Below are 23,602 nucleotides of genomic sequence, written 5' to 3' on the forward strand. Positions count from 1 at the left end.
GTTTTTCTCTCCTTCTTCTTGTGGCCCACACAATACTGCCAGCCAAAACTGTTATGTCCCTAACTTTGAGACTGAAAGGGAAGTGGTCTGTGTGTGTGGCTGGGGATTGGTATTTAATAGCCAGACATACAGAAGAGCTAATATCCAGAGCAGCAGTAGCCTGCACATTGTAAGGCCACACACAGTGACAAGGTCCTACTTAGCTCGCTGTATTTAAAACTTACCCGACTCCTGTAGTGCAAAGCAATGGCTTATACATCTACAAGCTAACCACAGTGCATTCCACTGGTGTAAATGTCATTTAACAACAAATGAGTGCCTCTGGAAACTGAGCAGTGTACAGTTGGGGTCACTGGTCCCTCTGTCTGCTGAGTATGTAGCAGTGTGTTGTACTTGGGCTTATGAGTTGGACAGACTGTCTGTTTTCTGAGTCCGAGTCAAGGCCCCTAGCCAAGAGGTGCATATTTGTTAGTGTCTGCTCCATTATCACCCATCACTCTCATGGTTTGTTGTATGTGTGTGAGGAAGACAGAGAGAGAGAGAGAGAGAGAGAGGGAGAGAGAGAGAGAAAGGGGAGTAAGGAGAAAGGAGACTGTCCCCCTCTTTCTTGCTTGCTGTGGTCCAGCCCAAACAGTTACCATCTGGTGACCAATGACTGACCCTTTTCTTGTCACACACACACACGCACACAGACATATACACACATTGAGTGCCGGACTGCGTCCAAGTGATGAGTGAGTGACCACCCTCCTCCTCCTCCCTCCTCCCCCGCCAAGTGTCCGTCTCTGCCAGACCTCCCAGGTCCCTCCCTTCACTGCACATGATTGGTTGATGATAGGTTGATGGGCGACTGATCTGTCCACAGCCCCAATAAAATGCTCAATAAAGCACCGATCCCGGCTCTGACAGGGCTAATAGAAGAACACCTAAGAGGAAAAAGCACCTAAACACGCATACAATACACACGGGTGCACATACACACATTATTGTGGCCCAAAGTAAGCACATATCTCTTCGCTAGTTTAAACCACAGTGCTGTTTTTCAGCTGTTTGCTTTTCTTGTGTTTGCTTGATTTAGTTAGGCCCCCTTGTGCTACAGTCAGAGTGACATCTGGGTCTATATATATATATATATATATATATATATAGTCCTGTTTGGAGTCCATTGTGTCCACATTAGAGCACTAAAACAATTAGCCTGTCAATCGATTAGTTGATCAACAGGAAATGAATCTACTAACTATAAAAGCTATAGTAATACATTTTTTTCTTACATTTTAAAGACCAAGTGATTCATTGCTGAGAAAGTAATCACCAGATTAATTGATAAATAAAAATAATTGTTGCCGCTGGAGTCCACATATCTAATACAATGGCAACAAACTTGGAATAGGAATAGAAAGACCAGTCACTGTTTTTGTGTGTAGTGAGGCGCAACAAGAGAAAGTGTGTGTGTGTGTGTCTAGTCTGCCTGGGTGACAGTGACGTTAGCACCAAGGTCAGAGGCAGAGAAGTGAAAGAAGTGACACATGCATCGCAGGGTTGTGACATGCCGGGGTCACGACAAAGGTCATGCAGGCTGTCCAGAGAACACAAACTCATCTCCTTTAGCTGCTCTCTTGGTGTGTGTTTTTGTGTGGGGGAGAGTGTGTCAATGAGTGACCGTCCCTTCAAGGGGAACGGGAAGTAGAAGCAAACTCAACCTTTGCTTCTCCTGGCCAGTGTAGTCGGGGGAACAAGGATTGAGCGGAGAACAGGTCACTGGCAGGGCCTAATGGCAGGGTGATGTTGTGACCACAGCTTTCCCTTCATGTTAAATGCAGTGCAGAGACAGAGAGAAAGAGAGAGTGAAAGAGGGAGGAAGTGGACTGTGTTGGGAGCGTCAGAGAAAAACAGAGTGAAAGCACAAGTGGAGCGTCTCTGCAAGAAAAACACTAAAAGTGAGGGACAGTGAGCGGGGATGTGGGGGGATGCAGCCGTGGGACTGAAGAAGGGAAGAGGAGGAAGGGAGGGGCAGCAAGCGGGCGAGCGTCCCTTGCCTGAGGCTGATGCATTGTGACAGTCACTTAGAAGGATTTCGCTTCCCCTAAACTGTGGCTTGCAGGAAGAAACACCATAAGTTGGGACAATTATGGGCTGAAGGAGATATGACATGCAGAGTGATACGCAGAGGGAGGGAGGAAAGAAGTGAAGCAAGGGGGGTGTGAAGCGAAGACCACGTGTGTATGTGTGCATCTCCCGTGTGTGTGTACACTCAGGAGAAGCCAATTATATCATCTGCTCGCATTTTGCACCTTGGTCTGTATATGTACAATACATATGTCGTCCAAATATGTCTATGTGTGTGTGTTTGTGTGTTCTTGCCGGTGGGGGGCCAGGGAGTGGTTCTTGCTCGGAGCACGCCATGTCAGGGAGGGCCGGCGTCTAGCTCCTCATGGTACCGTATGTTACCACTCTGCCTCCCTCATTCCTTCGCCTCATGTCTGTAACTTAACCTGGTGTCGGACGGCAGGAGAGAGCGCGAAAAAAAAAAAACAGAAGAAGTTAGATTTAAATGCTGCCAAGAAAACTAAAACCCTACTTTTTCCCCCTATTTTTTGCTTGATTTGATTTCTTCCTGTGCTTTTCCTTTTTGCATGTTAATAGTTTAGTCTTTTGTGTCACGGCCCTGATAAGTGTCCCAGAAGTTCTTTTTGCTGCAGTACATTGTATTTTTTATTCGTACCCCTGTGCTGCAAGCTCTGCCAAGAATGTCACTGTAATTTGAGTGTAAGTGGATTCCAAGAAATACACTTTTCCTGTTTCATTGAGTCGTTTTGCTTTCAGCGCTATTATGTCCTTCGTGCGAGTGAGGTGCTGGTAAATTGTCTCGGTTTTTCTCTGGCTTGTGTCTTTTCGCATGGCACCTACAGTTACAGTTCACCTACAGTTCTCTTAATTCTCTTTCCATTTGTCTGTGTGTGTCTGTGTGTGTGTGTGTGTGTGTGTGTGCACGCAGTGCGATAAATAATGACAACAGCAAAGAGAGAGCCTTCATGTTGAAAAATATACCACACTTGACCGCTCTGCGATACCATCTATTCAAACATAAACAGATAGACGTGCATCTCTCCCTCTGTCTATGTGTCAATCTATCCTCCTCAGTTTTTCTGAAATGTTTTATTGCCTTGTGTACAGACAGACTGCACAGAGCCCATAAAAATCTATCAAAGTAAGGATAATTCTTAAGAGTCTTAAAATAGTATAGTTTCCTCAAATGCAGGTTTAGATATCTAAAACAGCACTTCATTTCGCATAGTAACCACCTACAGTGCTAGTCACTGCTTGCGTCTGTGAGCTATTTCATTCTAGAGATGAGTATGAAGATATTTTGAAAATAATGATTCTCTGTAACGCACTGCAGCCACACAGTTTTCCCTGAAGTGATGTATAAACTAAGCTTTCCGTCCTCGCCACATTCCCTCCCTACTTTGCTCCCTCCTCATCAGTATGGCAGTTGTGTTTGCTGAGCTGGCTTTTGATAGACTTTCGTTTGGTTTGGTCATCTGAGATTTGGTATTAGCTCTCCCTCTCTCTTCTCTCCCTCTTTTCTTTTCTCTCTCTTCCCTTTCCTCTCCTGTGGGTATTATTCAGATGCACCTCCAGACTGTGCTCAGACTGGCTGTGTGAGGGGGTGATGGAGGGATGGATGGAGGGAAGGGAAGAAGGAGGGGCAGACCGGGACAGAGGTTGAGGGGTATTAGACCCTTGAACACAGCTGGGACCCCAACTATCAAAGAGATGGTAATGAACGTCTGCTAGCATTAGAGAAGCTGGGATGAAAGAATGGCCAACAAACCCACTGAGAGAGGAGAGTTTGGCACGGTGTCGAGCCTGAGCACATTACCACCACTGCCACCTCAACCTGCCGTGTCCAGGGGGATTTATGAGTGAGGCTAAATGTTGACGGATTTTACTTCGCTAACAATTAAATAGTAAAACGTCAGGAATAAAACTCAGGTAGGTTAGGGGATAGTCATAATTAGCAAAAAGTCACAACAGCAGATAGAACAATTGTCACTGTCATAACCATGTTTTGGCATCTGGTAAGGCTTCAAAGTCAAACTGGACTTCCTGGATTGTATTTCATTTTCTCACAAGTACCCATAGCAACACGTCCACACCGACACAGTGCCTTGCCTTTATTTTTTTTTTAACACAGTGCTATTTTTGGTCTGAACGCCTGCTAAGAACTTTCTTGAGCAAACAAACAGACGGTAGAAGATCTCAGTGGTTGTGCAAGTAGTTCTGTTTATGTTTAATCATCGGAGGGCGGACCTGCCCCTGCGTAGCTGAACTCACGTCCTGGCAGTTATTAGACTATAGGTAAAAAAAGACGGGCTGCTTCACACTCCTTAGTGCCTATTACCATTGACCCCTTGCAGCAGTCATTACCCGTGACAGGGGTCAAGAAGGGTTGTGGGCTAAGCACTCCATCGTCGATAGTGTCAGTAAAGGACTTGTGTCAGTGCACAATGACCTTATAGAGCTCTATTTAAGCAAGAATGCAATGTGCATTTGTATGGTGGTGTTTGAGAGAAGATTACTAGTCAGCAGATTATGATCCATGTTGTGACTTGCTGAAGCTCCACTCAAAGTGGTTTGTAATACAGTAAGATTGCTTCACGGTGCATCGCCCCTGAAAAAAGTTATTTGTTCACAAAAGGTGCAATCTTGGACTGAAGAACATACATTTTTCTGGCCCTAAGTCCATTTTTACCACTGGTATCTGCAGCTCTCCATACAGTCCATGCAGGCTTAAATAATTTATCTCCTCCTGCTCTCCCTCGATCTTGTGCTCTCTCTTCATGTCGCTCTCTGTTGCCCCCCCATTCCCCCATTCCTCTTAGCACTTGTTTCATTTGTTTGCTTTGAGGGGCTAAATCTTGTTTGCGCGTAGTAATAAGTCAAGGCGGATTATCCCCCCCCTCTCTACCACAGCCCCCGTAGCGTCCTAGCCCTCTCTGCTTACACTGTATTTGCGGCCGGGTGGCTCTGTTTGCAGAATGCACCCCCCCCATACCAGAGAGGCCTAGTGTGCAAGGCTAATTAGATTAATTCCGATGCCTGTAATGATTGCTTGCCATCTATTTTTAATGACTGGTGCATATCAAAGAGTAGTAAAGCATGCTACCAGCGAAGCCTGCTCCCAGTCCCCCAGTGTGTCAGGCACTGTAGGGGGCACTGGCTTAGTGTTAGCATATTGCCATTGTGTAAGTGTCTATCTGCATGTGTACATTTGTGCCACTGCGGGATAAGAAGGGACATGTGTTCAGCTTGGCCTCTGCCTGCCTTCTCCTCTGCCTCAAAAAAAAAAAGTAAATACATTTACATCCATGTGATGACATGACACTGTGATTTTTTTGAGGTTGTGATACACATACTTCTAGCTGTTGCTGTTTCTGGGTGCTGCTCAATAACATTTTTTTTTTTTTTGGAGGGACTGGAAAATATAATTGATGAAGTTATGCAGTAAAACAGATCCAGAACTAATTTAAAATCTGCATAAAGCAAACAGTATTAGTTCTACCTTTTTTGCTCTATTACTCCCATCTGATGTTTTTTTTCTCTTTCGAAACATATCCTGTTTTCCCTTCTCCCTCTCTAATGTAGTAAATCAAAAAGTAAACCATCTATATAGTGTGTCATTACGCATTAAGCCATGGCTTACACTTTGCCATCCCTGAGCATGTGTGTTCATCACCCCTCTTTATGCATTTGAGATGTTACTCATCTTTAATAGATAGATCTACGTCTCTTCCCTTTTCTTCACCCCTCTGTCTCTTGGCCATGTAAAAGGGAGTATAAATATTTGAGAAGCAAGCAGCTCAAAAGTGGGGGAAAAGGGGCGTTTAGCGTAGCCATTTGGAAACACAAATCTGAAATGAGAGACGGTGATGAGTAAACGAGGAATGAAAGGAAGGGCGCAAGAACATGAGGCAAGAACCAGAAGTCATTCAGAACAAGCCCTCCATGTACAGTACATAACTCTCTCTCTCTCCTGATTTTCTTCTTCTGTTCCTCTATCTCCCACTGAATAAATATGTGCAACTTACAACTCTCTCTCTCTCTCTCTCTCTCTCTCTCACACACACACACACACACACACACACACACACGGTAGATTTCCATAAAATATTAAAGGAGGTGTTTCCTGTAATTATAGCACTGTTTGCCTCTGCCTCAAAGCCTGATCTGTAATTAAACAGGATTGCACACGCATATGCCAAAGTAAAGCATGCACAAACACACCTCCACGCCCCCAGACACACACACACACACACACACACACACACACACACACACACACACACACACACACTGAGCGAGGTTCAGATTTGTGAGTAGATCGCTGTAATTCATACTCTCTCATAACACATGCTCAAATTTGTTCACACACACATTCAATGGACTCATTCATAGACAAGTGCTCACACACATCAAGAGCTTGAGCAAACACACACGCCTTCCACGTCCTCTCTCACACGCGCACAAACACACACACACATCTTTACCTCATTCCCACAAGTAAAAAAAATAAATAAAAAATCTGGAGTCTGTAATATGCTATCTTTCCTAGACACCCTATTGTGATGTTATCTCCATAACTATCCATATATTGATCCACCACCCTCCTTCCTCCTCTTTAATTCTCTCTCCATCTGCCCCACTCCCACCTCTCACCCACCCAGCCCTTATCTAATCTGGCTATGCCACTAATGGCAGCCATTCCCAGCCATGAACAAGTGCCATAATGTGCTCTGGTAAGCCGTTATGATGTGAAATGACCCTATTGATTGGCTCGCATCCCCACTGACAAAAAAGAAGTGGCAGCAGTCACTTATTACTGTTAATGAGCTGTGGGATGAGCCCTGAGTGGCACGGCACATGTGCACACTCACACACACACACACACACACACACAAACACCTGCACGTGCGTACATATGCAGACCCGCGCACTTTGCATAATTGTGGATGCATTACTCCTACCTGTCTGTGTCCCGCCACATTTCAGCTCGTTAGCGATGGGAGGTCCCACCGTGTGGGCGAGTGACGAGCTTTTAATGGCTGCCACTTGGCATTGTCATGTCGCGTTTTCGATGACTGTTGCATCTGTTTCTATTTTTGCGTCTGTTGTACACACCTGGTGTGTCTATAATGAACAAAGCAAAAGACTGCCACTTAGTCTGACAAATGATACAAGCTTTTGCTTTTTGAGTAAAGCGTGTTTTGGCACAGAAGCCCAGATGTGAGCTGATGTAGACAGTGTAATAGGAGCTGGAGCAGCGGTAAGTGTAATGATGGCCAAAACAAAACTGGGAGGTTTGGTTAGACACCAGTGTGTCGAGGCCACAGGCATAGATCTGACTCCAACACTGTGTCTGTGTCGACAGAAGAAGGGTGTGTATGCCAAGCTGCTCTATAAATGAGGGGGAATCTTCTTATTGCCTATGTGTGCGTACGTACAAGGCCGCAGCGTGTTTTCCAAGCTGGCAGATCCTCCTGAGGATAATCCATGGGACACATCCAATCAGCCGCAGTGCATGTGCGACACATGTTTTTTTATTCAATCTTCTTGTCTTTTCATCTTCCACCACCACCAGAACGCTTCCTGCTATTTTCTTCCCAGCTCGGGACAAACGAATAACAGATGTGAGAGGTTGGAACGTACCCTCCCCTCCACCTCTCCCCTTCCCCTCCTCCTGTGCTGTGACTAGTCTGCGACAACCTTTGCACTCTCTCCCGCTCTTTTGTTTCCCTGAAGTCTGCCCATCCCTTGTCCGCTATGTGGGGGACATAAAGCTGCACCCATCTCCCACCCGCTCCCACTGGATCACTTTGTGTCTTATTCTGAAAGAGTTTGCCTCGTTTGTGTGTCTGTTTGTGACCTAGATAATCTGTGTAGATGGGCCTGCTCCTCAAGGTCCCCCCTACTACGCAGTGAATCAGATTTATTTCATTTACGGGAATGACAAGTCACCATGGTTTCAAAGAATAACTGTGTCATACAGTTACTTTCGCATTTCATTGAGACACATCATTTATTTCGGGGAAACAGCCACACAAAGTCCTTTGGAAAGTAAAGCACTTTGGAGGAGAAAGAGAGTCACCCTGAAATTAAATGTCACAGTTAAGACATAAAAACACTGACATGTTTGAAAATAAGGATTCCTAGTTTTGTCTCTGAAGTTTTGAACAGATCTTGTAGCTCATAGTGGGATTTTATGCTATATGGCAAAGACAACGCTCAAATTTTCTCATACAAATCAATCAAGAACTTTAGTAATTAAACTCTAATTCAATACATTTGCTTATTTATTACATCCTCAAACGAATAAATCAATGGTGTATCAATGTTGCATACTTGAAAAGATTTATTTATGCAAGGCTGCGGCTGGAACAGAGGATATAGTGGGGTGTCTGGGAAGAGTCAATATTTTCATATGTAAGCCTGTGAAATTAATGACCTAATATCTGCAATGAGAAAGCTCGTTTTAAAGGCATAATCCTCTCGCTGTTTCTTGGGAAGACAAGAGCAACTGGATCAATGAAGGTTTAGGCTCTGGGAAATTATAACTGCATATACACACATGCATGGTATCTAAGACAACACGCACACAATCAGGGTTTTATTATATTACATTATATCTGGTATGCCGCTGCAAGTGTACTTTTATTTGACCACGCAAAATGACAACCTGTGACAATAAGTGCTATTAAATTGGTATTAATGTTCTTCTATTTAAGGAGAAAGGAACTGATTATATTAAATGTTACCTACAGCCTTATTTCTGTGTGGAACAAAAAGCAGTACATGACATTTGGCTGTTCTTAAAAGTAGCAATCAGTTACTGTATTAAATCCAAAGGCCAAATACGAGGGGAAACTGTACCTGCACTTTTCCAGTGAAAACATATGTTGAAGAAGTGATTTCTAATTGTACTGTAATAAGCTCCAGTTCACCGACTGTACACTTTGAGAATTCATTCTCAGCTTGTGTAGCAGGCCTTTTCTCTTGTAGTTCCTGAGAGCTCATTTTTTTAGGGTTGTGCAACTTGTGCGAATATAACCTTTACTAAGCTTATTGGTTACAATGCCAGGAAAGACAAAGGCTTTTTATTTTATTTTGCATTCATCAAAGTGCCGTAGTTGCATGCACATACACACACACACGCACACACACACTAACACATTTAGAATTAAAATGTCATTACTTAGCTGAAACAGAGGAGCTCAACAAGACAGAAGAGACTGGGAAAGTGAGAAAAAGAGAGACCAAAATGGCACTTAATTCTTTCATTATCCAAATGAATGAAAATCACTTCAATGCATCGAGACAAGGCCGTGCATCTGTCTCAAAATTAACTCACCAATTATGTGAGGAAGCTAATGAAGGCAGGGGCTCAGTGTAGCGATAGCTCGCAGCCGTCAAAGAGCTTTTGATTCCATTTGGAGGAAAGACCTCTGAGGGCAGCCTGGCTCGGTGCCAGCTGACCTTTCTTTATCTGACCCCTGACCTCCAAAGTAGCCCGGGAACTGGGCTGATAGCTGATTTGTTGGCTCCTCCGGAGAGAGAGAGAGAGTGTGTGTTCTTGGAAATCTTTCAATGAACTTCTCAGTACTTTGTATAGATATTCACAACAATTACATGCTGGTTGGATGGCTTGTTAACAGCATTGCAGCACACCCTGAACCTGCACTCATGCAATGTGACTAACACTGTGTCTCCACACCATGTTTTAGTATCCATAGGAGGCCGCAGCGGCTGAGGAAAATAGGAAGAATAGGATGGTAGGGGGCATGTAGAGGACAATCATTAGACTGCACAGAAGGAGGGATGAGGAGAGGCGGCTGGGTGTGAGAGGAAGAGAGCGGGAAGCTCAGCGGTCCCCGAGCATCTGGCAACGCGTCGCAGGGAGCCACGGTCCCTGTCATTAATAGTGATGAAATCATTTAAGCCATCAGGACTAAACGAGCCAGTTAAGAGACACTCAGCGCACCACTTCTGTCTTGAGGTGGAGAGGCATTGCCTGTGTGCTGCCGGCATTTACACACAGAGAAAGAAAATATACGTGTACGCGTCTGGAAGCTGACATGGTGTAAAAACTACATTATCTATGTACACTTGCGCGTTTTTTTTACTCTGCTATACTGCTGTGTTTGTGACGAACCCAAGTGGATTCAATATGAGGGTGTTTGCTTTTTATGTGATAAAAGTTGTGCCACTATCAAAATTATTTTAAATAGCGCGTTTTGAATTTGAGCTATATGGTGTGTATGTGCATTAGGGAAACAAAATGAAGTCGTTTGTGGCTTTATTTTGGAAAAGTATTTTATCTAGGTGAAATTCAAGTATCAAATGTATTGTCATATGTTACAGTAATAGAAACTCAAGTACTAAACAAGCCACAATATTAAGTTCAACTTGCAGAAAGCGTTCAGGTTTTGGCAACAAAGATCTGGCCACCAGGAATGGCAGTACACAGTAGGCAATACACAGATACAGTAATGTAAAAGAAGAAGAAGATGATGAAGAAACATTTAACATAGTTGTGATAATAACCTACACAATCATCACAAATAACACTCAACAATTACCAAAAGTTCAAATTCTGAACACGCTGTTTACATTTATTTGGTTTATGCCACGACTCTTAAACCTTGTGGTGTTTCTTTGCTAAAAACTGTGTATCTTGGTTAAACGGAGAAACACTGTGTTGACAGTAGAACCACAGGGCTGAAAAGCATTATGAGCTCACCACTAAATGAGTAGAACAGTAAATGTGGTCCTTTTTATATCAAGTTCCAGCCTCAGCAGCAGCTCTGCTGAAACAGTTTTAACAACAAACAGGTCCATTATCTTGTCCAGGCACTACCTGTACCTTAACTCCATGTTATTTCAGTGAATACTCTGTATTTGATTTATTATTTTTTGTTGTTGTTGTTGTTGTTACCACAGTGAGTTGAACATAAACCGTGTATGTATCTTTATGATTAGTTGGTGGAATGAGCAACAAACTGTACTACTAGTGTGACACAGTTTAAAAGAGATGTGCCATCATTAGAGCTGTAGCAAGAGAAGAACCAAACCACTGGCTAAATCTGCCATGAAATACTAGACTGCTGCAATAAAACCTGAGCATCTGCACCAAACTGGAAACAGATGAAACCCGTCAAGGATACATTGTGCTTTTTTCCCCCTCCTTGTTTCCTAAGAGGCTGTGGGTCTTCTCTGGATGAGTGGTGAGAATTGTGATTTTGTGCATAATTACATGTGTTGATGTGCGTGCACAGTGCGCAGTGTATGCTGATTGTGTGTGAGAGTGTGCACACTGGTGTACTCTCGCCGGCCTTTGTGTGTATCATGTTATGGCCTACACAAGTACTGAGGCCACAAAGGAAATCCATTGCCAACAACAGCACAGCTACTGGCAAGGAGCCATACCACCCCAGAGGCTTATGGGATAGGGTTTACAACCAGAGATGAAGTGTAGGAGGGTGAAATCTGTAAGGGTCACCCTGTTATACTCTATATAGCGTCCAGTTATTTCTCGGAAAACTGTCAAATGCCTTTCTAGAATTCCATATTTCTCACATTTCTCAATAATGGTACTGTTTTTATCTTGTACATGTGGAGATAAAACGCAACGCTCGGCTTATGGGCTGCTCCGCACTCATTTCACAAATCAAGCTATTAATACCAAGTACTACGCTGATGTAGAGCAGAGTACCAGAGATTTATAGACTACATTAGGAGTCAGACGAGAACATTACAGTGCTTATTGTGAATTAGGGCACAGGCTCCCTGCCTTGTTTGCTCCTGGGGAGAGGTCGTGATATCCCGTTACTTCCTCAAACCCCTCACTCAGAGGGGACAAGTGTGCTTTTTCCATCTCAGTCCCAGATAACTTATTTCCAGTGTGTTGGCTTTTCGTTATATAACGATATTTGATCATTGGAAGGCCATGCTGTATGGCTGGTTACACTATACTGATGTACAATGGTGATTGGTTTATTAGCCTTATAAACATAATGATGTGGTACATTTGCCTCTTTGGAAAAGCCGACTAAAGTGACTGTAAGACGGCTCGGTTGTGCTTCTTTCATATTCCCCTGGTGGCTCAGTTAGATGATGTGTTATGTTTGTGGTAATTTGTCTGAGTCAGTGTTAACAGTCAACATATATTTTTAAATGGAATAAAGTGGAATTTGAACCCAGAGCCAGAAACCACCAAGCTCACCGGTAAGCCAGCCTTTCTCCCTTCTCCTTTGTCTTGTCATCCTTTTCTTCCCGTCCTCTCCAGTGAGCTTCAGGGCTGCCTTTCGTCAGTGGCGGTGCCATCTATTGACAGAGCAGTACATTCTAGACATATCTGGGGGATTAAGTTGCAAATTTAAGCAATGGGAAAATCAATGGGTTCCTCTTTTAATTCATGAGAAAGGCTGTCACTGTGGAAAAAAACAGAAGGGAGATGTGGCTGTTTAGATCACATTCATCCAGGGAGACTCAGAGGAGGAGGAGGAGGAGGAGGAGGAGGAAGAGAGAGTGGGGACAGCAGTCTTTAAATCTCTCCATCAAATGGGGGAAAGGCTGAGAGAGAAAACAGATCCTTTGTTTCTACCATCTATCTATCAGGTGTCTTTGCTGCCATTTGTTTGACTGGTGTTTCATAGACTCACTGCTGAATATTTGAACCTAAGAGAGATTTCATTTTTCTTCATCAGAATACAATGTCGGCTGGTTTGGGAGTGAGAGTGTGATTCTTGTATTTTAAGTCTGTGTAGAAACACTAGTAGTCAGCAGTGTTGGGAGAGGCTGCTGCAAAGGTTTTAAGTACTATCTGGACTCTCAGCCAATGAAAACAGATATGTGCTTCCCCAGATGTATAATATCACTCTTGGAAGGGATTTTTTTGTTGCGTAAAGCCGAGGAGAAGTCACCCGGCCCTTTTGTTTTCATCTGCAGAGATTCCAATCACAGATCTTTCCGTTTTTGATACAGCAGACTCTATCTGTTATACCTTTTGCCACCATTTGAGAGAGGTGATAGAAGAGAGGAAAGAAGAAAATCTAACTTGCCATCATTGCAGAAAAAAACACTGTTTTCTCAAACACAAGCCACCTAATTCCTGAACATTGGACATTTCTGGCGAACATTCAGTAAAGTCATCAGATCCCTGTGTTTTATGACTCCTCTAAACAAGTCGCGTTCATCCCCAAGTTACACTCTGGTACTGTGTATCCCCTGCTGACTTCAGTGAATTAGATTTTTTTTAATGAACAGCTCAATATCTAATTCATTAAAGTGACTGTTTTATTTGATGCATTTGCCTTACTCCAGCTGAACCAAGGAAGCAAGCCAGGGGATAAAGGGAGATGGCCCTGTTGATGGACGTCCAGTTGCACACATAAAGAGCACCGAGTGTGTGCCTGCATGTGTCCCTGCGAGAGACTCAGGGGCTCCGGTCGATTGTGGCTCCTCTCCGCAGGGGCTGAGACCGGGAGTTTTACTCTGTTTGACTGCTCAAGGACGGGAGCTGTAATTGGCCTTGCACACACTCTCTCTCGTCATTAGAGGCAGGCCAAGAGGCAGGCTTAACAATCGGTGTGGGGCGCACTGCCAGTGCTTTCTCTTTTTCTCTAGGCGTCTATCTGGCGGTGAAAAAGCATAAGGAGGCACGTTAGGCTTTAGTGCTGTATTAAAAATGTCGCCCATGGCACCGCTTTGTGTATGTGTTGTGATTGAGCAACATGTACAACACCAGTAAAGGGTAGAGATCTCACAGTTTATGGGCCCCTACTCACACTCTTTGGGCTGGACTGGATGAGGGGGAGTAAGGTTTGTGTGTGTGGCTGTGAGCCTCAGGGAACTGAAAACACCTGTGGATCTGAGGAAAATGGAAGATGGCTGGAGAGTCGATTGATGGACTTGAAATGGCAGCAGCAGGCCAAGGGCCCGCCGTTCTTCATGTATCATCGTTACCCTGATAAACCCACATACACGCTCATACAGTACCCCAACTCTGCTTTCCACTACCGGATCATATTTGTAGGTCCAGTCTGTGCACGTAACAGTATGTATCCTCTGATTCTATGTAATTAGCATGTCTCTCATTTAGCAGTTCCTCTGATCAACGGTCTGATCCCTGCATAGATCACACTTTCTAAGCAGATACACTCATCCCACTCCAAGACACATGTACAGTAGCAACAGATACAAGAAGCACAGTTCATCCAAAGGTATAATACAAACATGCATTGCATAATATAAAAAAAACCTGATACACTGTAGGTTGCAGGCCCTGAAGAGAAAGGAGTAGAGAAAGGTGTGAAACAGAGGGCCTTGGTGGAAATATGAAGGGGTCAGAATAAGACTGGAAGGGGCTCCCCGGCGAGGGCCTTGGGGGGGTGGCTGGGGATGTGTCAGGTGCATGAGCCGCTCTGTGCTGGGCAGTGTTGTTGTTACACCGAGGGCAGCGCCACAAGTCCGAAAGTATTGATTTCCCGCCTTGTCGAGAGGCAGAGAACTGTCATGTGGAGAGCACTGACCTTGGTACACACACTAAGACAACTATTCCCCCCGGCCCCCCACGGCACAGAGAGGAGCAGATGCAAGACACAGCAGCGGCAAGCAACAAACAACAATGAGCTACCAAGTCTCCTCCAAGGGGGGGTGGGGGAGTTCAGAAAAAAGCGGGAGCAGAAAGCAAGAGAGAGAGAAACAGACAGAGAGAGTTGGGAGCTAACAGTCAAAGCAAGGGCCAGTTCCCCTGAGTTGTCAGTGGGCAGCCCAGTGTCTGGTTATCACGCTGTTTGAAATGACAATGGCTTGACTTGTATTTTCCTCCTGAGACCCAACTCAGATCTATAAGCCAGAGGGAGGGAGGAGGGGAGCGGAGGAGAGTGAGGGGTTGGTGGGTTAGAAGAGCAGAGAAAAGAAAGGGCTGGTCATAAAAGGAGACGATAGAAGAGCGAGAGGGAGGTAGGAAATAGTATAAGAGAAAGGATAACAAAAAGAAAAGTGAGCGGGAAAAGGAGCGAGAGATTGACTCCTTCTGTTTCTGTATCACTGCTGTGGTTGTAGCCTTTGACATCTACAGAGAGAGACAGAGAGGAAGGAAGAGAAAGGAGGCAGCGGCAGCAGCTCAAGTGAAATGTTTTTCATGTGGAAGCTCCATCAGGATTTGACAACAAAAAGGGCTCCCTGTCACCTGCAGCTACACGGCGGGGCTCATCCCCAGTCACTCCGGAGTACAGCGCACACAGAGACAGACAGAGAGAAAATACAGCCTACAAAGAGCTCTCCCCGGGTTAGATCAGGGTGACAGACACTTAAGAGACCCAGCGTTAGTCACACATCTCTCGCCTCAGATCAGGGTGTTTTGCTAACAAGCTCGGCAGCAAGTTCCCTCGCTTGTACACTGAAGCTTATGAATAAAGGCCACTTTTTCATGATGAAGAGTTCTGTGTAGAGTTGTGAAGGAATCTATTCACAAAGTCTCTTTTTTGGGGGAATCTCAAAGAAGTGGAGCCCTAATTGAATTAGCTGGCTTATTAGTGTTTGACATTGTAAGCTTGGCTATAAGTAAGGAAGTGGGGACTTGGAAAGTGGATTTAAAGAGCAGTGTTGGTTTTGGTTCTAATTTTACACTCTCCTGACACACATTATTCCCCTCAGCAGCAGTTAGGCCCAGATATGGTAATGCTAATAATATGTGTGCAAGGGGGTTTAAGTGGCTCTCTCACCTCAATTGGCAATCTTGGGAAACACAGTAGCCTATAAACCTAGTGGCTAAAGCCTTGTCAATGGTGCGGACTCTTCGTTCATGGATAAAATAGAAACTAGCGAAATCGATGTGATTAAAAAATATTCAAAAGCAGTAGAAAGGGTGTCATTAGATAAAAAAATAGAGATACTAAGTTATTGTTCCTTTCAAAAATAAGAACAGGCAACCTTCCTCATCCTCCACCCATCTTTGTCTGCTCACAATCCTCTTATTTCAACATGTCTTCAAGGGGAAAAAAACAGACTAAGCGCACCTTTGGCCATAATACTGTTTAGTAGCCTTGATGCAGTTTTGCCCCCGTTAGTCTGCCTTAATTTGGTCAACTCTAATTGCTAATTACACTTGCTTTCATTATCTCAGTGTGTTAAATCCAAGGGCTTTACCAGTATTATCTTTACTCACCAAAAGAAAGAAAGAGCCTTTGATCAAGATTAACAACATATACTCTCCTTCGGTCAGTGCAACACACACACACACACACACACATCCGCACAATCGCATGCACATGCTACACAAACTTAATGAATCTGTTTCATCTGTAGTTTTGACTTTCTCTCCGTGTTGTCGATATTCACCTCCCCATGCCCTGAGAACACTATTTCTAAAAAGTACAACTTCATGCTTTTGGAGAAGAGTGTTAAATAATAACATACACTCAAATTGAATCCTTATTTATATTTTTCTTTCTGTAGTAGTCTACTCTTGGTGCCTTTACCATCCTTTACCATCCCGTCAGTAAAGTGTTAAAAATGACTGGGGCCGTGATTAAAATCTTAATCTTTTACCTCATGTTGATTGTCAGCTTCCTTTGGGAGCACAAAAGGAACCTTGTGGATTTTACCACATCACCACGAGTGCTCTGACCATTTAAAAACACAAAAACACAAACATTGGCACTTACTGCACCCTCCCAAAAATATAGTGGGACAACTGGCAGCAAACAAATGAATAAATGTAAGCCTCCACAATTAGCCCCTTGCTCTCAGTGGATGCATAATGGATCTCGCTACACAAAACAATTACGTGCCACTTGAGATAATGACAGATTGTGCTAAAAGGAGCTACTTTACCCACTTAGCTCTCTTTGGGGGTATCACACTGTTTGTGTGGCTGTGGTGAAACGGGACATGCCAGTGAGCTCAGCCTTCCTGGGTGCGAGAGGGCGTAATGCCAAAGCGAATTCCCTGCATGACACATGATAAACTTGGGGACAGGTGACCATAGTGAAGCAGGCCATTCCTCGCATTCAGGACGAGTTTGCAAGTAATGACATGCCAGCAAAGAGCCCACATGTCACTTTCACCTCTCATAAATCCAGCAGGAAATAAAACAGGTCAACACTCTCACTGGTGTCAGCAGGTATGATGAAACAAGGGAGCATCAAGGTTAGACATTTTGACGATTACGGCAACTCTTTTTCTCTCTGTGAGGGAGGAAACAGAGCTTCATTGTACTCATTCCATCATCAAATTTGGCAAATTTTAAACTGCTATCAAATACAGTACAAATGCCAGTTTACTATACAGAATCTTTCACGCCAGAGGGTAGAGTTTGTAAGTTGCGAAGAAATTCAAAACACCCATGAACACCAAGTTGATCTGAAGTTACAGCTAATAATCCAGGATGAAGAAGATTATTTAGGACCAGACCTGGCACGGTTTTTATAGAAAAAAAGGAGAAAAAAAGGCCAATGTAGTCATAGTCTAATCTGTAATTAAAGAAAATGTCCAAAAATGCTGACAATGTCTGACTGGAGAACACTGCAGCAAGTCAAGTGTGAATTTTGATTTGGAGACAAAAAACACCACATTGATTATGAGAATGAGCAAATTTCTTTATGTTTATTTAAAGTGTATTGTCGGCTTCAAAGATCTATTCAGAGGCAGCAGATGCAGAGAGTAAGAGATTAAGATATTGGGTATTTATTTGAGAACACTGTCATCTCAGCGCACAACACAACTGCATTTCTTTTCATTTCCATCCCTGTTTGTGTCGGTGTTATTTTGCCCTGGTCTTGTATCTATCACACGTATTCCCCACTGCCCATGACATACTGGAAATGCCTGGTTAAGTGCTGTTCTGACATTAGCTGAGTGTAGTCACAGCATTTGGCCTGGGGACAGGCCCTATAAATATGGATGCCACACACCCCTCCTCTTTTCTCCTGCTCTCCCCCGGCTCCCTGATGAGTTTGCATGTGTCTGTGTCTGTGTGGCGCGCCGTTTGCTCTGTCACACCATGTCGCCACTGTTTGTTTACTCGCACTGACAGAGATACACTTGCTTGCTTTCGGTGCTCTCCACCTACGCCTGCTAACCAAGTGCCAAAGAGCTCACTAATGCTCCAGCTCCTCCTGTAAATAATGCATCCGCCAATGCCAGGCAGCTAGCTAGAGCCGCGGCCCCAGCTGTCTGAACTATTTCATAGGCTGATGGATCTGTTAGCCTACACGTCACTCTCAGTTTGCCCGTGTGTGCGCGTGTTAGTGTGTGCAGTGTCATTGTCACCTGCTGTTACATCGCAGAGCATCTCACCCAGAGAGCTGCATGAAAATGATGCCAGCCAAGCCAGGCGTCTTCCTGTGTGCCCATCTCTTCCCCCGGTGCTGTGGCGGCCCTGTGGGTGCCCCGTGGCTGCACTGATGCCAGAACGTGTGGAGCTGCAGGGAGGGTCCCCGTGGGGAGGAAGTGGGCCATTAGTACAGTCCTTGCCCGGCGTTTTACTCCACTTCAGTACACATCACAGAGGGCCGCCCTCTCACTAACTCGCTAACACATGCTAATTAGTCTGGCGACAGAGCCAGTTCCTCTTTGCTTTGGGAGCATATGTGTAGCTCCAGAGCAAAGCTGGCTGAGAGGACCTGGCCAGGGACTGATGCTTCATTAAGTTTTCTTTAATGTACTTCAAATAAATGTGGCTGTAGCTTAGTGTTTTAGAACAGGCTGAAAAATATGCATGATGTGGGCAAAGGTGTCAGAGTTCAGTTTTATTTCAGAACTTGTAGGTAAGTAACAACTCACTGCTTCAACCAGGCATGCCGCACAAATAAACAATGGCGCTTTCTGAATTTCCTTACCTTCCAAATTAGGGTGGTGTGCCGTCTGCTCTCCAACCAACTCGCCTTTCTTGCAATGTCTTCATTTTCTGGAAACAAGAACAACCACAGCCTTAATGAATCTTAATGATGATAGTCATAACACAACAATAATCCAGTGGTCTGGAAAACTAATCAATGCGTCTTCTCTCCTTCCCCTAATGACCTGTGAAAACAAAGCAATAAAAAGACGGCGTGTGTTTATTTTGGCCAATGCAACAGGCTGATAAGAGCAGCTGGCTGATTAGCTCCGAGCAAAGCCAAGAGGGTCACAAAGATTAGGACACCACACAAAGCTAATGTCACCACATGAGGTAAAGCTGAGTGTGTGTGCATTTCAGAAACTTTCCTCTCTACGGAAAGTTTGCTGGCCCATCTACTTAAATGTATTCATTCTACCACAGTAGTCTTGTTAACTATGTGTCACATAGATGAGCATTTCCTGTTACATGTCCATACACATCCTGTTACTGTAACTCTAGTCAGTGGTGGTAGTTTGTCATCCCAGTAGTGCTATGATAAACACATGTTGTTTCCCTTGTCTTCTGTGTGAAGTGGCTGACCAGCGTAGCTCTCGTTTTAGCATGCTTCTTGTCTTTTGGTCTGTAGTTGATTCCTCCCAGACTCTGGCCCTTCACCGCAAATCATTGTGGTGTGCTCTGTGCGCAACTTCGGGACACAAATGTGCCCCCAAAGTGGTGCAAAGGCACAATTCCTTAGATTCATCTTTTCTCTTTTCAGTAAGAAATACAAAACCATTGCACCGTTTTTTTAAACAAGCTTGTGATGTCAAAAGTTTAATAGAATGATGGAAAGTGTTGGATTGATTGACTGCTTTTAATTAAGTAAGTACATAGTGGGAAGAAGCAAAAAAAAGGGGAAAGGACAAATTATCACATGTAAAGAAACACAAACACACTCCTTTCTGCATCTTGCCACTCTTACAAATAAGGATAAGTAAGAGTGGAAATCATGAAATGTCTATGTGCAACACAAACACACAGAGGAAGAGACCACCTTAACATCGTTCTCTTGGGTCCAAACTAAATATAAGTCATGCATACTGTATGAGGACACAGAGTTTCTGAAATTCTTGGAATTAAAATGATTTAACAAGCTGTAATAAATGTATTTCTTATTCCCTAGTAAGATTATGTGAATACCTAAACACACGACACATTTCATATGACAACATGGGAGATCAGTGTCAGGTGGATTACATGGAATGATGGGGTGATGTGTCTTTTTTCCCCCTGCTTTCTAGAGAGCCTGGTGTCCTGATTAAAAATTTCAGCTCCACTGCCTTTCTAATTAATTAGCAAGGCCACTCAGAGGAGCGCTGTGGACCAATTAGTCTCTAGTAAGCCGATGATGCCTATCGCTACAGCATCACTGTACAGCTGTCGCTCCCCGCTCCGAGGACGGCTGGGAATGGACCCTCAGGTGCTCGCACAGGTTCAAACAGCAGCGTGTGTGCGTGCACACTACATGAGATGCATGCACACATGCAGAGAATAATAATAATAGCAATAATAATAGTAGAAAAGGAAGAGATACACAAAATATAAATGCACAGAATACACAGGCTCTTAAAAATATTTCCAAACTGAGGTGTCATAAAAAAATAAAATGCAATGATAAAAATGACTCATTGAGTCTAAAAGAATCTGTCAAGTTAGTCTGGCTGCAGACAGTGATGGAGAAATTAGTTAATTATTAATAATTAAATCAACAGAAAAGGATGAACTATCAATGAAACAATAGTGTCTATTTAGGAAATGTATTAAGTGAAAATACCAAACATTTTCTGGATATAGCTTCTGAAATCCAACAATTTGCTCCTTTAAATCTGTTAAATCTTAGTGAATTTTTGACGTTGGTCAGACAAAGTAACAATTTTTAGGACATTACTTTCACTTTGGACAAATTTTAATGGGAATCTGCCATTCAATATTTCTTAAATGGCACCACTATTCAAAGATACTGTAAGGCAATACAGCTAGAAAAGTGAATATGCATTAACACAGACATTGCTAAGACAGTTAAATTTTTTTCTATTTGCCATGTTGAGCTACTTATGTATAGTAATACCATGAATTTGCGTTTCCTATCTAACCTACAGTAGCTGACATTGTGGACTGCATGGCTTTGAAACACAAGCCTCCTGAAGACAGTGAAGCTCTTTAATCCTGATCTCCTCTATACATTAAAAACAACAGCAGATGAAAAAATAAGATGGACTTGTTTCCGTTTCTAAGGTCTTGATGGTGAATTCATCCTGCCTGCTGACCACAGGGCTGGGTGGAGAGGATGGAGGGTGGGGAGGAGTCTGAGGGGTGGCAGAGTTTGCTGACTTTGTGAGAACGGACTAGTTATAAGACCGACGAAGCTCATTTCCACTTCAAGGGGTCGTCTGAAACATGGCATCAGCAGACCTCTCTGTTAGCTCTCGCTCCACGCTCGCACGTGGTGTGCGCACTAATGCATGTGCACGCGCACACACATACACACCATCTGATCATTTCACAGATACTCATAATGTCTCCCCATCGCCTTCTCTCTAATGTTTATTCGTACTTGTGGAAAATGCGCTGATACAGTTTTTCTTCGAGACTGAAAAACAGCCAAAAGCTAACAAAAATGTAGAACTTCAAAGCCCCTATGGTCGTGGGTATATATTAACGAACACATCACACATTTCACACACGCAAACACACACGTAACGTCCTGCAAATAATTCACTTTCTCTTACAAGTTTTAATTTTAATTAAGCGGAGTGTCGATTGGCACGTTTGAGTTTTGTATAGTGCATACACACACACACACACACACACACACACACACTCGTCCCTTTGCAAGCACAAACAGTCAATACTGTAGTGGCTGATTAGTATGAGAAGAGGGGATGAATATTGGAGAAGGACTCTCAAGAGCCACCCATGAAACATGGAGAGGATGTCAAAGCATTTTGTTCCCATCTCGCTCATTAGCTCTAACTCAGGCTAGTGGACACTCAAAGTGTTTTTAAGTTTATTCACAATCACACACACACACACACACACACACACAGACAAAAAAAGGCACACAATGAAAACAACACTGTTATAAGTTGTAGTTATTAGATCGGCGTGTCTGACATTTTGTCGACATAAGTAATTAATTTAGCCTTTCTATTGGGAAAGTCCAAAGAGCCCAATTAACATGGCTAATATTGCTGCATCGTGTAAAAACATCACTTTTTTTAAATACAGAGGGAATATTCAAATGACTTGCCTTCATTATTCAAATGTATAAGCAAAGTCATCACTGGGGATGGGATTCACACTCGCAAGAACAAGAAAATGATAATCAATCTTTTATTTCTGCAAAGCAATCAAATATTCAGCATATGTGCTTTTCCTTTATCTTGGTTTGCTTTATTTGCGTCATCTGAAATTTCAGGGTTTCTCACATTTGTCCTCATTATTTTTCACTAGGAATTTAGAGGCGTATATTTTGTTGTATATATTGACAAAGTGCCGTGCTACAGTCGTAAATGTTAATTATTTAATTTAAAATCTAACAGATTAGAAATCTTGGTAGCCTGTTTACATGAGCCTAGTTGCAGTTTTGTATTTAATTGAAATCATACAATATGTCAATGCTTTAGAGGAAGAGGTTTTTTGACTTTTACAGTTGGTCCAGTACACATGCGCAGACAGGAAGCCAGGCCAAGACTCATTCAGTTGCCAAATCCCACGGCTTTGTAAGCAACGCAGAAACAGAATCACACAAATAATATTCTTAATTTAGAGTAAAAATGTACATGTCAGTGAGGGACGTTTTATAGTTCATTTGAATCTGTTTTTATAGATTGCTATTGTGGTACTATGTTTTCTATTTTCAGGGCTCGTTCGGTATTTGTTTCCTAGCGAACTGAAGGGGCCCCACTACTACAAGGCCCGGGCTCTTGGCTCTACTCTCCCACTCGTATAGCTATAACAAAGTCAATATTACAAAGAGGTAACACATGTCGAGGTATGCTTCAGGCCTGCCGTGGTGCTGTGATCGTGGATTGGGACACACGAGCACACACACACACACACACACACACATGCATGAACTGTGTAAAAGAATGCATGCCTTCAATAGGAGGCTACCTCCATGAAGAAAAATGTATTCCACTTTTTTCACTTCTTTGCAAATTTGTTCTCTGGTTCAAGCTGGTATTTTGGCTTTCACACATGTGAAATTGTTCGTGTGTGTAGGAGTGTGTGTGAACCTCTCTTCCTACAGTGTTATGTGTGAGCGCAAAGTACTTGTTGGTGTCTATGTGTTCTCATAAATTCTGAGTGTGTGTGTGTGTGTGTGTGCGCGTGAGGGCCAGTTTGTTTTGTTTTTCCCTTACTTCAGCACATCTGAGAGAGCTTTTCTGGAACTCCTGAGCCCTGTCCAAACAAAGATGGCCGAATGTGAGGGATGGAGGGGAGGTGGATCAGAGTGTGCGTGCATGTCTGTGTGTGTGTGTTTGTGTGTGTGAGCGTGTGTGTTTGTGATTTTTAAAGTAAGCTGGGACCAGAAGGGCCTTGCGAAAAAACCAAGAGGAGGGAGAGAAAACCGAGCCCCTGAGAAAGGCAGCTGGAAACACGGAGACTTGCGGTCTCCCCCCCCCCCCCCCCCCCCCCCCCCCCCCCCCCCCC

The 23,602-nt window shown here is 43.6% G+C and overlaps 1 protein-coding gene and 1 long non-coding RNA gene across 6 annotated transcripts in view; one reads left to right on the forward strand and one right to left on the reverse strand.

Annotated features, from left to right (window-relative positions):
* Positions 1-23,602, forward strand: part of bnc2 (basonuclin 2) — a 158,489-nt gene that overhangs the window by 83,860 nt on the left and 51,027 nt on the right. The gene's annotated exons all lie outside the window — the stretch shown is intronic.
* Positions 1-23,602, reverse strand: part of LOC123969236 — a 197,441-nt gene that overhangs the window by 50,773 nt on the left and 123,066 nt on the right. The window contains exons 3-4 of the long non-coding RNA XR_006824687.1: positions 18,906-18,973; positions 18,337-18,488 (exon numbers count right to left, since the gene is read on the reverse strand). This is a non-coding gene — a long non-coding RNA (uncharacterized LOC123969236). The remainder of the gene's footprint in view (positions 1-18,336; positions 18,489-18,905; positions 18,974-23,602) is intronic.

This window comes from Micropterus dolomieu, linkage group LG04, assembly GCF_021292245.1.
Source record: "Micropterus dolomieu isolate WLL.071019.BEF.003 ecotype Adirondacks linkage group LG04, ASM2129224v1, whole genome shotgun sequence".
Lineage (NCBI taxonomy): Eukaryota > Metazoa > Chordata > Actinopteri > Centrarchiformes > Centrarchidae > Micropterus > Micropterus dolomieu.